This window comes from Pezoporus occidentalis, unplaced genomic scaffold (assembly GCF_034315485.1).
Source record: "Pezoporus occidentalis ecotype Australia unplaced genomic scaffold, CSIRO_AGI_Poc_V1 ctg106, whole genome shotgun sequence".
NCBI lineage: Eukaryota > Metazoa > Chordata > Aves > Psittaciformes > Psittacidae > Pezoporus > Pezoporus occidentalis.
The window spans coordinates 1,049,462-1,064,220 of record NW_026912843.1 but is presented as its reverse complement, the minus strand read 5'-3'; the positions used below and the strand labels follow the sequence as shown (position 1 = coordinate 1,064,220).

The 14,759-nt window shown below is 39.4% G+C and overlaps 1 protein-coding gene across 2 annotated transcripts in view; it reads right to left on the bottom strand.

Moving 5' to 3' along the window:
* Window positions 1-14,759, bottom strand: part of ATG7 (autophagy related 7) — a 91,000-nt gene that overhangs the window by 19,613 nt on the left and 56,628 nt on the right. The window lies entirely within an intron of this gene.

Genomic DNA, 14,759 nt, shown 5'->3' with positions numbered 1-14,759 from the left:
TTCTATGATCAGGTAATCAAACAACTGCCAGCAGAAAGTAAACCCATGAAAACCGGTGTTACTTGTAACTCTCTTTAGTGCTTATTGCTATTAAATAACTATGGCACAGAAGCACTCCAGGACTCTGCTGTCATGATGCCATCATTTGCTGAGACACATTCAAGCTAACCAGAAATCTGTTTCTTGAGCTGATGCTGAGGCCTGTGCCCTGCCTTCTGGATGAAATCAGGGCACCCTACAAAGCCTCGCTGCTGGTATCAGCTGTCCTCTTGGCCATAGCCTTCCTGCAGATGGAATATTCTGGCCTATCTGTTGGTACATCTCTGCCTTCAAAGTATTTTGAATACAGTATCAACCAATAAAGTGTCTACTATCTGCACTTTTTTCTCCAAGCCATGATTATTAAATGGATAATTTTTTACAGATTCCATACCCTAACCAAGCTGTGACCAGTAACACGAAGAAGCAAAACCAGTGATCTTCTAAACCAGTGCAATTACAAAACCCAGCGCGTGGCTTGGAATAATGCATGGTGTAGCTGCCATCATTGACTCAGAAGAGAAAGTTAGACACAGGAAGGGATAGGAAATGCAGAGAATTTGGAAGGAGGAAGTTAATAAAGAGCTATATTCAGGCAGCTTATTTTCATCTGAAATCTTCCAGAAAATGTATTACAGTCAATAGTCTCAAGAAAAATGAAAAGCACCCAAAGCTCTCCGGAATATGATAAGCATCCAGTTATCACCAATAAAACAATTTTCATAAAATCATCCATATCTCTCCATCACATCAAACCATCTCTGAGCTCACATTCCTCATGGAGGCCTGACCATTCTATGGTCTCCATTCAGACAGCCTAAAGTTTGCAGCTTTTCCTTTGCATGTAGATGTTCTACATCGAAAGATTCTTTTGCTTTTCCAACTGCGTTAGTTCTCTACAAAGCCTTCTGTGCTTATGCCTTAGACTGCCAGAGCTACATGACCACAAGCTGACTGCCCGCATCACAAAGTGGAGACTGTGAATCACCACAATGATTTAAAAAGAGAAGTGAGTGGCAAGTTGGACAACTGGAACACTGAAGGAGTTTACTTGCTACATTCAAGCTAGTAGTACTTGATGGTTTAACAATATGCCTAATGAGGGACATCCTTAACATCAGGCTGCCTTCCCTGAGCAAACTAACACATACACCTTCCGTGCCGATTTGAAGGAAGAGGACTCACGTACCCAATTGCCACATCCCTCAGGTACTTTTTTTGTGTCTTTCAAACAAACTATCATGCATGACCCTCCTGTTCAGGAGATAAAATCAGACTATGTCATTTGGTGACTAATATCTTAATTCTGCTCTCTTTGAAGTCAACTGGAATTTTGGCATGTATTTAATGATGACTGATCAGATCCCAAAGTGTTTGTTCAGCAGTTTTGGAAGAATGCCAGTCTTAATAAAATCAATTGAAACACATTTCAAAGCCATGGCCAATCAAAATACTTATTTTCAGACTCATCTCAGTATTTGGCATATCTTTTCAGCTGAAATGCACAATGATGCTCCTTGGCAGAGGGAATACACCACTGCAACATGTTCTACAGATTTCATTATACAATATTCTTGTTAATGCAAGCACCTGAATCAGGAGCTTGTAAAGACTTAGCAGCACTGAAACACTCTTTACATTTTCTTTCTCATCTTCACTAATGGAATAATGCCTTTGATAAATGCGGCATATCAAGATCTTAATCCTCCTGTTGGAAGAAGTTCACGAACTTACCAAGGTTTTCCCCTTGAGAAAAGAATCCTTTTCAAGATAAGCTAGAATGTTTAGTTTTCAAAAATTAATTCTATTGCTTCAATGAAGATCACGGAGCCAAACCCCCCAACCCAATGTTGAGGTTATTACCACCACTACTTTCTAAAAGTAAGAAGTAACAATCAAAGTGGAAAATAAGACTTTTTTCCACTGTCACTTGTTATCATCATGTTCCTACATTTTTAGCACACACCTACTACGATAATTTCCTATTTCCAAAACGTTTATAATCACATATAGAATTACAAGTTGAGGTGTAAGGATATCTGAAGGCTTCCAGGAAGAAGACAAAAGGCAGCAACCATTCCTCAGACATACACCACTTGACTCAATTGCACCGTGCATACGTGATAACTGAAAGCAGACCCACAGTGCAACCACTTCCTAGTTCTTAGAAGTCTTGCATGAACATGTTTTTAAAAGATTAATAAAAGTCCAGCATTCCTTGTAATCTTGTTTATATCTTGCTAGATTATTACATGCATAAATTCTCCAGAATTTCAATTTCTACACTTTTGGAAGCTCATAGTATCCTGTAACATCCATTTCTACATTTTGCTCTCTCCATTACAGGCACAAAGAGCAGCACGTATTCTCTACTCTTAATATTTAATTCATCTTAAAATCTCTTTTCCATTATGACAAGGGTTTTTATTTGGGGAAAAAAACAGATTTAATTCTTTCCAAAAAAATGTAACAATAGAGAGGTGTAAAATGGTCTGAAAAAAAACAAAAAGCCCCCCAATCTCTAGATTGATGGTTAGTAAGAAATCAGTGATTAATAACATGCAATGTTCTGAAAAGCTACAGAGATAGCTGTGTTAATAAGGAATTGCTAACTTAAAGTAACAACTGTGTGCTTATCCTGTCTATGAGTACCTTAACAGCCAGCCACACAGCAAGAATAACCAAATATTCCACATGGAGATATCAATGTTCAAATTTCTATAGAATTCTGAAATGTATTTTGTGTCTACTTCTAACAACGATAAATAGATTAATATTTTAATTCGGGGGGGTCAATTTGCACATATATTATAAATAACATATTGCAGTTTTTGTGGGGAGCAAAAGAACTTGTGGTTTTCATTACTGTATCACAATTAAATTACCTAATGTACATAAGATCTGCTAAGTTTTGGAAACAATAGTGGGTGGTGTTTCCTGGAATAGAGCGATATGTCTTGTGACTGGGAAGGAACACACACCACTCCATTTTAATGTGAAGTCACACAGTTCAATCCACACAGACAGGCAAGAATTAAGGACAGGAAACAGAGGGACATCTTGTTAGGGTAACTATTCAGAGAATGGAAAAGTTAAGTTTGTAGCCCAAAGGCAAACAGTTAGAAGTAGCTGAAGTCAATTCTATTTGTTTCTACAAAACAGTGTACTCACTGCTAGGTTAAGCAAGACCACAGAAAACACAAAAAAATGGATTTTAACACTGGTTTTAAGATTTACATATTTCTAGAGCAGAAGACACAACACTGTAAAACACTGTGAAAACTAGTTCAGAAAGTTAGGAGTCTTTCACCATCCTTCTTGATTCCAAAGAAGTTACAACACTTAAATTAATGCATGCGTACGCTCTGCATTTAGATATACAAACTGAGTATCAAATACAAGTCTTCCAAGTAAACTGAAAGCCATTTCATACAAAAAAAATTTGATAAAAAACTAATGTGCTAGGCCACATTTTCCATGCTTGCTTTTTTTCACTGCTTCATGGGTGATTAAAAAAAGTACAGTTTAAACAAGTCTTGCCTAGTTTACACCCAATTGCATTTTTTAAAGCTTCATTCCCAGTTAATCTAGAGGGCATTCTAATTCATATTCTATTTCCAGCAGGCATAGCTAGAACCAATTTTCACTTACTCACGTTGTGAGACTCTGAAAGGGAAACTTGAAAATGTTCCCAAATCATAATGCAATTGAATTGACTGCTCAGTACTGCATAACATCATACTAAACTTTCAAACAATGTTGTGCATTAATCCCTTAGAGGGTCAATGCATACTGCCACATTTTCAATCAGTGCACCAATAAGTACAGTTAATTCAAAAGTGCACAGCTTGAAATGTATTGTACAAGATACAGGGCATTAGAACAATCTGCTTCCACACCACAGAATTCACACGTGTGGATAACAAATCACTGCAGTTTTTACTGCAGCTATAGACATTACATGATGAACTTTTTAGCAGTTTCTCAGCACAGCCTAATACCTGGTTTGAAGTGGATGACTTCCCTGGCACACGATTTGTATGAAACACTGGTTGCATGGATCACAGCAGAGCTTGTGAATTTATGCAACTACTGAGCTCACCAAAACTGCCACCATTCAGTCAAGATACTCTTCTCGGTTTATCTTCAAATCACAAAGGCTGAGTCAGCTTTGAAAAGGATCAAGGAAGGCTTGAACCCACGTACTTTATAGGTAAATCAAGAGCAAAACTGCCTTTGGCTCCCTTGGAAGATTTTTGACTTGTTCAAAACTGGTTTTGTATGTTTGTTACTAAACACAGTCTCAACACCGTTTAGACTTGTTCAACACAGTTACAAGCTACATTGTGTCTCTGGACAAAAAGCAGCAATGTGGGAATAAGCTGTCTAAATTCAATGATAATGTGGTCTAGCACAACCATTTTTAAGGCAGATCTTTGCAAAACCTAGGTTTATGGGCCATAGTTATTAACTTACATTGATGACAAGCCTGAACAGAATGGTTATGGCCAGCTCTGCTCCCACAGACTGCACAGGGCAGTCCTATCATGCCCAAACAGAAGTCTCAGTCTGACAGAGAATATATTCTACTAATGAGCAAATGCAAGAATCAAAACCATTTTTGGTCTTTTCCTAGCAGTGGAAACCACGAGGAGGAGCATGAGTTATTCCTCCAAATTCAAAGATATTGGAACAATGTTGTCCAGCAGGACTTCTTTTAAATTTGGAACAGCAATTACTACCCCAAACTGCGTGTCCTGACAAAACAGAAAGAGCAGCCTTGCTACAGGGGAAAACAGCAGGTCTGTCAGGCCATAGAAAGCTCTCGTAATTATCAAGCTGAAGCTTAGCAAAAAGTGACCTTTTTCTCATGTGTCAACACAGTGCTCAATTTCAGAAGCAGTATTCATGAATAACTGATGTGGATAATAACAGTACTTGTCTCCTAACACCGCGTTTAAAGCCAAGCAAGGTGGAAAGTCTCTGAATGTTTAGCCACCTACACAATTAGCTCTTGTTTTCTACTGCAGCAAACCCATTTACCCTTCCATGCCATCAACTCAACTGAGATCCATGAATGAAAAGGTTTTCTAATGTTTTTTATATAAATGATATTAAAAAAATAATCAAGCAATACAATCAAGAGCAACTCTAATTTCTGCTAACTAAGCAGCATGGCTGAACACGTAAGGTCAATAGGAACAAGCGCAGTCCAAATGCTGTGACTGCAGCTTTCAGAAGTGTAGGCTTGGCAAGGTGCAAGACCTGAGCAAAATGACAGCTTTAAGCACGATACTTGCTCTTCTCCAAGAATTATTATACATTTGCTTAGAATTATAGAAAAAACTAAGTTGGGGCACCTGGAGGTCATTTACTGCAATGCCCACACTAAGCAAGGTGAGGGAAACCAGGCTCAGGTCTTGCCCAGTTCAGTTTCAAGTATCTCCAAGAATGAAGATCCCACAACCTCTTCTGTGCCTGGTCCAGTATTTGACCACAGTCATGATAAAAGTAATATAAAACAAACCACACAACCTTTTTCCTTATATCAAAGCAGACTTTCCCATGCTACAACTGTCCTGCCACTACGTGCTTCCAGGAACAATCTGGCTCCATTATTTTGTACCCCTCAGGTACCTGAAGAGGGCAAGAAGATCCTGAAAACTATGGCCCCCCCACACCCTACTAAGGAACATGCACCGAGATAGAGGCAGATGGCTGCTGAAGTATGGCAATGTCTGATGTAAAGACAGGCAGATCTGCCAGAGTAACCAAGCAGAGAAAACTGGCTCTCCTTGGGTCAACCCCAACCAACTCTGCACCTCCTGAGCAGTCATTTGTGGGTGCCTGCAGAAATATAAGATGCTCTTTTGGGGTCTTATTTATTCAGTGTTGCAAAACCAGTTTGCACATAACTGTAAAGGGAAATCATCCCACCTTAATCCTTCTCCTCAGTCTGGACTAAGGTCACTGTTCTCACCCTCAGGAATTACTCACACCAGATAAGGAACCAGTTACAAGCTCTGCAGCTTCTTCTGACACATCCAGACAGAAATCAAGGCTAAACCCATGAACACCCACCTCTTGCATACAAGCATCCAGTATCTCCTAGGTGACAACTGTAATCACTCAAAACCAATCCTACTCCTCAGGATTCTCTGAAAAACTCTCCCAGTATCCAGACCTCTGTTTGCATTGCTAATTTAAGGGAAGAATCTGGACACCTCACCTCGTTCTTGTTGAGCAGACAACAGTCAAGGCTATTGCTTCGCCAAATTACAAACATTTGTCACTAAAGGCTTTTTCTCCACAACAGCAAAACGGGGTTTGTCTAGCTTCATACAAACCAATCTTATCGCTTAGAATCAGAGCTGCTTTGCAGAGGGCCCCTTTCCTTTAAGTTAACCTTGATCTTAATTAGAAACCAGGTTTCAATACCTATTCAAAGACGTGACTTCCCTATAAACAATCCCATGACAATACTACAGTAAATGAAACAATGGACAGGTATGATCTTACTTTTTTGACTAGGAGGAAAAGTTCAGGCAAAACAAACAGTTAAGAGCTTGTTTTATTACTTGAGACTCACAAGTCCAAACAAGCCAAGACATACTCTCAATTTAAGGTTATTTTCCTCCAAGCAGGAAAAGCCTATCTTTAAAGTCAAAAGACACTTGATTCTTTCTGCTCCAAATATTAAAATACCCAACATTTTTAACTGGGAAAATCTCCCAGAAGACAGCTTGCACACAGTAAATTGCATACAGTAAATTACCTGATTGCTAAATAGTTTTCTATTTAAGACCAATAAAACAAAGGAAGAAAGCATAAACATTTCTCAAACCCAGCACTTACTGAACCTTTCAAAGAAAGTTTTACCTCTTCATTTTCGAAACACAAAATACACCAGACACTTGAGTTTTCACGTGCAAATACACTCTAATATGCTAGATTTTGGGCAGCATTTTATATAAGTCAGAGGTTTGTATCTGCACACAGCCAGAGAAGTACCTCTACAGCTGCCTGGATGCAAAAGAGAAATGACCCCTCCAACAAAGAATTCCATCTTTGTAGCACATTCTCAAGGACCATCCTGCCACAGCTACAATTCTGGTCCATAGCGTGGTAGCCAGCTAACTAAAAAGCCAAGCCAACCCAGAACCAGCCTTGATGGCATCCCAGCAGCCTAAATGCACACACCCAGAAGCCTGCAGTGGAAAGGAAAGCAGGGAAGGAGGGAAGCGCGGATCCAACACTATGGCTGCTCCGGGGACACTAGCCAGATACAGCTATGAAGATTCCTCATCACTCCATTGCAAGTCTCACAAGTGAGTTTACTTTCCAGTTCCATGTCCATACTTGGTTGATTTTTTTAAATTGCTTTCTTATGACTCTTACGCACCCATGGAAACAAAGACAAGCAAGGGCTACTGTTATGTTGAAAAGCTGGAAGACATCTGTGAGGGCAAGCCAAATCCCTCCCCCTTTTCTCTCTTACTCAAATATTTGATGAATAACAACACCAGCACTAAGAAAATGCTAAGTCTCTTGTATCAACTCAGAGGGCAAGATAACCTGCTTCTTCCAGGTTCGGTTTATTTGCCTAACATTTCTGAAGACTCACAATACATTGTTTAAACCATGATACAACACTCCACAAACATGAAGCCCTATCAGTTTGGCTGAAGTATTAAAAACAAAACCTCCCTTCAAGTAACAGCAGCAAAAAATGTCAGACACAGCCCTACACATTAGCATAGCTTGGGAGCGAAGTGTGTACAGAAGCCACTGTCCAAATCTGCACTTAGTGTTATTTTTATCCCACTATTCAAAATATCTGAAGATGAGTATTTTGATACATTTGAATGAAATTTGACTTCTGAACAGAGAAAAAACAGATGCAAGCCACTTCCAATACAACTTTCATATTGTGATCTTTTCAATTCCTTCCTTAGCAACAAAACACAACAAAGCATAAATAAGAAGTTGATTTATTACCTACATCTTCATTGCTTACGCTTCTTCTTTTCTCTGCTAGTCAGCTAAATGTGACAGAGCTCCACAAGGAGCAGCATCAACTGGTGGCCTAAAGGAGAAGTGGCAATAGAGGGGGCCCATTTGCTCTTTTTTAAATGATTTCTTCCTCTGCCCATGCAGAGGTGAATGAGAACACTGCGAAACCCATTACACTTGGGACGTGGTAACTGATGAAATGTGAAGTGAAAGGCTACATAATTAGGAATCAAACTTTGTAATACTCGCATACTTGTTTATCAAATTTGAATTCCTCTTATTTTCCCAAGAGAAATTCCTAAGGATATCTGGGGAAATCGGCTACCCAAGCAAGAGCTTTCAGGAACTGAATATGTGAATTTCTGTCAAGATTCTGCTATGTTCATTATGAACTGATTTATAACCCAAAGTCGTTCACTAGCATTTGGTAACTTCAAGGAGTTTAAGATCTCAGAGAAGATCACTGCATGTGAAAATTCTGAGAGATATTGAGAAATAGCCCAGAGGGTTCACTTCTCCAATGAATCCTTCATCTCCAAAACACACAGCAGTACTGTAAGCATCACAGAAACACTTCAAGTGTAATCTACTCTAAGTCCCTCAACACTTCAACAGACCAAATCATACAGGGCTGTAGTTTGTAAAGATATCTACAAAAAATGTGTATTGGTTTAAACTGCTAAAACATAGCCCTTAAAATGGGACAATAATTGCACAGTAATGACACTAACTGTAACTTACGACATCAAAGAGGAATACCACTAAATACTGCTGAATTCTAATTTCAGCATTTAATGTTAACACAAATACCTAAATTAAATACAAATAACAGGAACAGGGAAAACCTGTCTGCACTATGGAAAGAACTGCAGGAATAAAAATCAGCATTTTAAAGTTGCAATCAAGAGAAGACCATGCCAAACCCCTGCCTTCATTGTCAATGCACCACGACAGTGAAGCTCAAATGAACAATCTTCAGATAGCCACAGTCCCTCTGTCATCTCTAGTCAGAGAAAAGGGCTGGTGGCAGAAGCCTTTGCGCACAAGACCCTCCCAAAAACACATAATATTTGCACAGGAATGACCTTAACATCATTCTATTAGCAACAAGATCCTGTGCCTCAGTATGAAAAGACTTCTGCTACTTGCTAAAATTATACATTGACATCTACATTTCAGAACTAAAATGAACCAAAATACCCTTTAATTTACCATGATTTTTTTTGGTTATGTTATTGTCAGAATGTAACTGCCCATGTCAAATCAAGTACATATGCATTTATAATCAGGCACTGAAAACAGAGCAAAGCTGCAATATATGCTAAATAAACTCACTGGAAAAATACGTCTCTTTTTGCTGGACTACAAAAATAAATGGTGAAAGAATGCATGCTCAGCTAAGAACATGCACTTTCAATGTCAGAAGTTTTCTGGTTTATTACTAGAGCTATCAGAGAAGAAATAAACATCAGCTTCAGTTCTGCCTTTCTTTTCTTTTTGTAAACTAGCTTTTGCTTTCTTCCTTTCTCGTGGCTAACTTCCATGAGTTCGAAATTCAACAGGGTAATTATTCTTCCCTGTGAAGGGTGGAAAGGCCCTGGCACAGGGTGCCCAGAGAAGCTGTGGCCGCCCCATCCCCGGCAGTGTTGAAGCAACATACATAGAATCGTAGAATCACAGACTGGTTTGGGTTAGAAGGGACCTTAAAGTTCATCTAGTTCCAAACCCCCTAGCAACAGATATCCTTGTCATTCTCCAAGATCTTTCTCTTCTTAAGAGGTTGAACTCTAGGGAATATATATTAGGAAGAGATTTCGGATTTTTGTTTTTAATCAGTTTGGCTATATCCTATGTCTTGTTTCAGAAAGACTATTGTACAGAACAATAATGAACTGAAACACAGCAGCTGCTCCAGAGAACTTAACAAAGAGAGACAGAGACAAAAATTAGGCAGACCTGAGAAACCAGTGTCACAATACAGAGACATAAGCACTGGCCCACTAACTACACTCTTCTTGGCAAAACTTAATTCACGTGCCTTTACTGTATACTTTAACTACTGCCTTAAACAAAAGGAATCTCCCTCTGTTCTATACCCCTAATACCTCTTAAAAACACAGCAAAGAGAAGAGGGTTAGGAAAGAAAGAGGAAATCTGCTCAGCATTACTCTAAACACCAACGGTGCACTAAATCTCAATGTACAAGACTAAAGAAGCTTTGTATGGGTGGGCCATAGTGAACCAAAGCCATAGCAAATATTTACTGAAACAGAAATACCTCTAGCTAGTTTTTCTCACAGCTATAATGGGTAATGCTCTGGTTATTGACTCTGCAGCCATACAAGCAATTTTCTTTCTTCAAAAGGAAATCCCTTCTGGGTCATACACGAATGCTCAGTCACTCCATTTGAAAGCCTACTGTGAAGTTACACCGGAGGTCGAGTTGACAAACTTCACGTAAGAACCTTTTCTGCTCCTTTCCATAAGGGGGAACTGATAAACATCTGGTCTTTGGAAATGACTTTGTGTTGTTTGGATTTCGTACCAGCAAGCTGCTCTCACACACTGTGGTATATCATCACATGATGCTAGACTTTTCCAAGAAAAACCTAGTAAAATGAAAATACTTCATTACCATGAACTCTTGTTTCTTAAAAGTTACATAATTACTGTGCAATCTCTTCTAAGATCTTATTTATTTTAGTTTTAATTATTTACTTCAATGAAAGGATTATTTCATACAAAAATAATTCTTTAAGGAAAAAAAAAACAACACCAGACACAGGTCTTTTTCTTTTTGCTGTATAAATCCTGTTTACCACTTGCCAAACTGTTATTTCACATATGTGAGAAGAAAACTGGACGGAATACATATGAAACAAGCTGTTGGCAAGGGAAGCGCAAGGGCTTGCCATTGACAAAATGAGATTCACAGGAAACGTCTTTTACCTTCTCCAAAATCAACACATGCATTAAAAAAAAAAAAAAAATCATAAAAAGGAAAAGCTTTGTCTGAAAGGACAAGGGATTCTTCAGGTAACTCTGAATTTCCAAGGTACTTAAATTACCCTCAAAAGACTTGCACAGTTCACTTGCCTTAGTCGCTGGAACACTGGGATTCACTACACTGAGTGAAGACAGAACATCATGAAGTACTGTTTGCATTCCAGTCTGTATTCCCCGCTTGTTTAGCAAGACTAAAACTCCTGATTACATCACCAACAACTCTGATTAGATTTTGTGGGAAGAGCACTTTAATTCTGCAGCTTTCATTACTTTTTATTCCATCTTGCTTAGTCCATAGCCTACAACATAATCTATTTCAGCCCATAAGGCACATTGTCTTTCCTTAATGTGAGAGAGCAAGAGAAAGAATGTATTAGAAGCAAAGTTCTGACACACTGCAGACCAATAGTTAGTTTCAAGACAGGAATTTGTTGCACACACTGTTTGCATGCCTCTAGTTCTCAGCTGTGGTAGAAAATTGCTCTCAGCCAAATACGCACCTGTAAAGTTTTAAATGAAATTATTTCATTAAGCAGCTCCATCTCACCAAACTTCCACAGATTCAGTTCCCAGAGAAGTTTTCCAGGTGCAGAGAGAATCACAGAATGGTTTGGGTTGGAAAAGACTTCAAGATCATCCAGTTCCAGCCCCCTGCCATGGCCAGGGACACGTCACACTAGACCATGTCACCCAAGTGCTCGGTGATGGGGTGCACACAAGTCAGGGGAGAAAAGTGTTGCAAAGCTGCCACAGAACTTCACTGGTTTCTAAAGTTTCTTATAGTTATCACATGTATAGTTCTAATTATCAATAAGGGACTGCTAAGAATCAGATTCAATCAGACTCATCAGCAGCAATTTTATGCTATTTCTTGTCCCTACCAGTTCCACCATGCAGCTAAGACAAGCTGACATTTCTGTCAACTCCACAACAGCCAAAACACAAATCACCTTCTCCCCGTCCAAAAAAAAAAAACCACCAAACTCACTTTAAAAAACATTTCACCTAGTATTTTTTCAAAACTTTACAGGTGAAAAACCAATATAATTGCTATTAAACTCCCCAACAAAAAACACGCATGAGCAGAACCAACACCTGGATAGGATCCAAGGATCCCGACTGCTCCTTTTCTGCCAGAAATGCACATTCCTGTCTAAACTGAAAACAAAAATAAAACATGGGAGAAGATTTACTACAAATGAAGCTTCCTTTTATCTCTGTCACCACCTCGGCTTCTGGTTCAGATGCAGTTATTATGCAGAAAGTCACACTTCCACAATACAGCACAAAACACTGCCAGATCAGAATGCTTAAATGCCTTATTAGCAGAAACTGCTGCCTTTCAACTCTGTTTTTTCTCTCCCTTTCACAGCTTGCAGAAGATCCTCGCAGGTATAAACATGCCCTCTTTTAATTACAGAACTAGATTACTGCTGTAACCGATTCCCAGCTTCAGCAAATTATAATCGAGTACCCATTGTGCATAACAATCATTTAATGGCCCAAAAACCATAATAAAGAGAGCTTTAATGAAGAAAGCTGGAAAGCTGCCACAATTTTATGGCAGCGCACTCCAAAAGAAAGAGTTACAATCTGTATTTAAGATTAAGAGAACCTTTTAATCCAGATGGCCAGAATTAAACAAGGCAGTGCAGGGAAATTTTGATCAAAAGCTAGTGCAACATGAAAGTACCAAAATTCCCCCAGTAAACCACTGCTAATTATTTCAAACAGAGGTTGCACGTTCACTTTGTATGGTGAAGAGCTTTGAGGGAAACACAACATGAGCATGTTGCTTTCTCTTGAGATAATTCACTTACTCACTTGCTTTTCGACGTAAGTGCCCAACAGTTTAGCAGCAAGAAATCTATTTGCCAGTGTTTAATTGGGAAAATATATGGAGAGTTATGGGAGAAATATTTTAAAGGGGTTTGCAAAATGAATTGCAAACTAGTTCAGATCAGTATACGCACAGTTTTAAGATACAGCTAAATAAACTACAGCTGCTGCAACAGAAATGTGAAAAGGCCCTTGGTTTCAGTATTGTATTACTAATCGAGATTACCTCCAAGTTTCAATTTGCTCTCCTCTCCCTTAGTTCACTTGGAACTGCTGACACCCTACTTAGTAAAACTAGCTTTCCCTGATGCCTCTCCCAGTCAGCAGAGAGGATGTGAGATCTCCTATTGTGCATAAAGCCCACTATGAAGGGACTGTTCATCATTACAGATGTGTCACTGGTGGGTGCCAACAGGCTGCTTACTGTACGGCCCTGACAGCTTTGCATCTGCTGAGTCAGAGCAGCATCATCTGAGATCAAGGGCATTTCTAGCCAGTAAATAGGAGGGTATTTCTAAATCTCTGCAACTATAGTTATACTTTAGCAACTAAAACTTAAAAATATCATTTTTAGTAGAGCAATATAGCAGTAAGAGGTTTTGGTCTTTAATGACCCCCTTTCTGCCCCCGTGAGTTTTATTCAAACACCAGAGTGGAGAAGTACACAATGAAGATGATCTCACTGCTCCTCTATACTAAAAACTTTTACCTTTTGGAAAGTTTTATGCTGATGAAATAAAACCTCTGTAAAATTTGTGGATGCAGTAGAAATCACAGACTCTAGTCAAGCCAGAACTTACACAAAACCAGCAATGTTTTACCCTCTCCGAAACACGCAACAAGAACCCATTTTGTACACCTACTTGCTCTTACTCTGATGCTTACACCCTCACTGCTTTGATTTTTTTGCTGAGGCCAAGTCAGTACTGAACCATGACATAAATCACTGGCACAGTTACAGGTTAGGAGTACTGATTCAGACCAAACAACAAGGAATCCTTGTGAGGATCTTTGTAACACTGACAGTGAGCAAATCCCAGTGTCTAGAGAGTGGTGCTGCATCCTGAACCCTTCCTCAGCCCTGGGAGCTCCAGAGCATGATCTGCCCTATCTGCACTCTGATGCTATCCCTGTGCTGTTCTGCACAACCAAGACACAATCTGTTTTTTGACAGAGTGACTTTTTGCTCTTGGTTAAGATAGTTTTAGTTGGAAGGAGATCACTCTATCTCTGATTTGTATTTCTCCATTTTCTAATTTGCTGACAGCAGTAACCTTTGAAAGTCTGCCAGGCTCCCTTAAATGAAAAAGATCCTACAAAATGTGATCAGTCTAGGGCTCTGTACTGATGTCCATATTTATGCTTTACACTTCTGTTACTCATGTGCCGATACAGAAGGCAGCTTTAGTTATCTCTGTTAACCCAGCTCCTGCTCCCAGCCACAGAACACAGTCTACTTGCATGCTCAGGGCAGCGCAGCACTGTAACATTTCTGTAGTTTTCAATTCTACCCAACACATTACAGACATTGAGAAAAACAGGACTGATGTACACAGGTTTGACAGAGGAGTGGAAACTAAGGCTGAAACATCAGCCTGAAAGCCCAGGCAGCACGTTCCTACTGGCTGCAGAACATGCTTCAATTTCTACATGTTACAGCTCACTCAGGGTGAACTAAGTATTACTGACGTGAATCAACATCAGAAAAGATACTGCAACAACCAAACATGATCTGAATTAAACATTGCACTTCTGGTGATAACGGGATCTCCCGGACTATCTGCAGATGGAGCAGTAGAAAGTAAATCTTGTCCAAAAGCAACAAGGACAGCTTCCTTGGGCATGCAGCATTCCCTTGGGGC